The sequence below is a fragment of the Uloborus diversus genome, unplaced genomic scaffold (genome assembly GCF_026930045.1).
Source record: "Uloborus diversus isolate 005 unplaced genomic scaffold, Udiv.v.3.1 scaffold_815, whole genome shotgun sequence".
NCBI classification, from domain to species: domain Eukaryota; kingdom Metazoa; phylum Arthropoda; class Arachnida; order Araneae; family Uloboridae; genus Uloborus; species Uloborus diversus.
Window position 1 is genome coordinate 36,089 of NW_026559028.1, and position 2,457 is coordinate 38,545.

Here is a 2,457-nt window from a genome sequence, read left to right on the forward strand (position 1 = left end):
AGTTACAATTACAAAATTATATTTAAAACAGCCATTATCACAAAAATAAAGGACTAAATTAACTATTAAATGTAACTTTACAACATTAGATATCTAGAATACAACTTAACTATTTTTTCATGTAGCAGGATTCAAAAAATGCACAATCATCTGCAATTCCGCAAACTACCAGTTTATTATTGACTAACATTTTAGGTATATATATATATATTTTTTTAATGATGAAAACTCGATTTTTAGTGCAAAACACAGTGCCAAATGGGGGGAAAACTTTTTGACAATAAAAGTAACGGAATGCAAAATTTTTGTGGAATTTTAGACTTTTTGATGTAAAAAAAAAATTATATGAATATTCTGAAAAAAAAAGAGCAGAGATTTTCAGAATTACAAAATATATAATAAAGTTTAGTACTGTCATAAGTATTTAAGTTTCATACCTTACAAGAAAATATAGAAGCATTGGCACCAAATGCATGCTGCTGAATTTGATAGTCTGGTTCTCCCCATTTGTTTTCTCGGCAAATATATGCTAATTGCTACAAGAAAATCGAATTAATCACAAAAAATATAACTAAACATAATTATTTAAAATATTATTTATAAATTAGTTTTTGACAGACGTTATTTCAGCATTTAAGGTCTTTCAATTTTAGATATTTTAGTTTGTTCATTAATTAAGATAATGTAAGTTCATTTTCAGTGATTTTAAAATTCTTGTTTTATCAAATATCATTGTGTTCCAGGTTATGTTACAACACTGCTTGATCAATTTCTCATGCCATCTTATACATTTATACAATGTTTGAAAATGCAAGATAAAAAAAATAGAAAATAATTTAATCATCTGCCAAAAAAAAAAAAAAAATAGCAATGAACAAACCTGCATGGGTAGAAATGAACCTTGAAGACCCAACTTTTGGAAATCAGACATAAAATTTTCATTACATGTTTTCAAATGCCTGAAATAATAACAATAACATATATATATGTAAAATTAATGACTACATAAACACAGAATTTAACTTCATGAAATTAAATAAATGCAGTAAAAACTAACTCCTTTTACACATAAATCTTCTTTTTTCATAAAGTCATGGTACATTTGTAATGGTTGAATGAACAGGATGAACTAGGAATGTTGGCCAAACTTAGGCCCTTCTACTTGTAACCTTAAAATATTTTTTTTTTTTTTTTTTCACAAGCAATTCATAGTTTGAGCCAAATGACTGAACAGAAATGTAGTCATGAAACAGAGTCAGGTAGAAAAACAATATTTCATTTCACACACCAATAAAAGTTTATAGTTGTTCATAGAAAACTGAAGCTATATTGAAGAAATTTTGTCTTGACATTAAACGTAAAAACTTAAGTCAAAATTAAACTATCAATGAACTTTAATACACTGTACTATTATAACTGAAGTTGCAATCATTTATATTTAGAGCATGAGTTCTTTGCAAATACATATATGCATATGCAATTCCATATTTTTGTTTAGTTTGACAATAATACACATGAATGTATAAAAAAGGCAAAATTACAAAATAACTGCATATTACTGCATTTCTCAATCACTTTTACTCTTTTTCTTAAAAAAAAAAAAAAAAAAATGAGGAATTTAAAAAAACTACTTTGTTCTTCATTAAAAATTAAAGTAAGGCAACCTGTGGGCTTGGGTCACCCTATTTTCTGTGCATACTATTTTTGGGAATATTAGAAAAAAAATATTTTGGCATATTTTGGGCATATTAGAAAAAATTAAAACTTATCCATAAAGTATAAAAAAATGCAAGAATTGAAAGCTTATTTGTGTTTTTATTTAGACATGAAATCTTTTATTTGCGTGAAAAACATATTTTAAGCGCATATTGTGACCATTTCATTGTTCTTACAATCCATGTAACCCCTGGGCTCTACATATAATGATCTTCATCAAAAGAAAAACGATATGAAGTATAAAACATAGATGATACCTTTGATAGTAATTTTCAATCTTTTCAACTTTTGACAGATACTTAAATGCAACCTGAGGTTTCAGTGTTGAGACATCCAAAACACAGCCTTTCACTAAAATCCCTGTATCAAAAAAAAAAAGAGAAAAATTCAATTTAAAAATGGAATATCTTTACTAATAACAAAGTTGAAAATCTCTCTGTCTGTCTGTCAGGATCTCGTGATGCCCATAGTACTTAGACCGTACGGCGGATTTTCATGAAATTTGGCATAGAATTAGTTTTTAGCATAAGGGTGTGCACCTAAAAGCGTTTTTTTTTTCAAATTCAATTTTGTTCTTTTTTATTCCAATTTTAAGAAAATTTTACCGAGCAAATTATGACAACGTGAAGAAGTAAATTACCAAATTATCATAACGTGGAACCATAACAGGGACAAGCAAACATAGCAAATTGGTGAGAAATTCATCATCCTTTATTTGTAAATATACAGGCGAACCAAATG

The 2,457-nt window shown here is 27.1% G+C and overlaps 1 long non-coding RNA gene across 1 annotated transcript; it reads right to left on the reverse strand.

The window, feature by feature from the left end:
* Positions 1-442: 442 nt before the first annotated feature.
* On the reverse strand, positions 443-2,053 carry LOC129233932 (uncharacterized). The gene is made up of 3 exons (XR_008581504.1): positions 1,974-2,053; positions 881-959; positions 443-536 (listed from the first exon to the last, which is right to left on the reverse strand). It is a non-coding gene; the product is annotated as an uncharacterized LOC129233932 (long non-coding RNA).
* Positions 2,054-2,457: the final 404 nt, after the last annotated feature.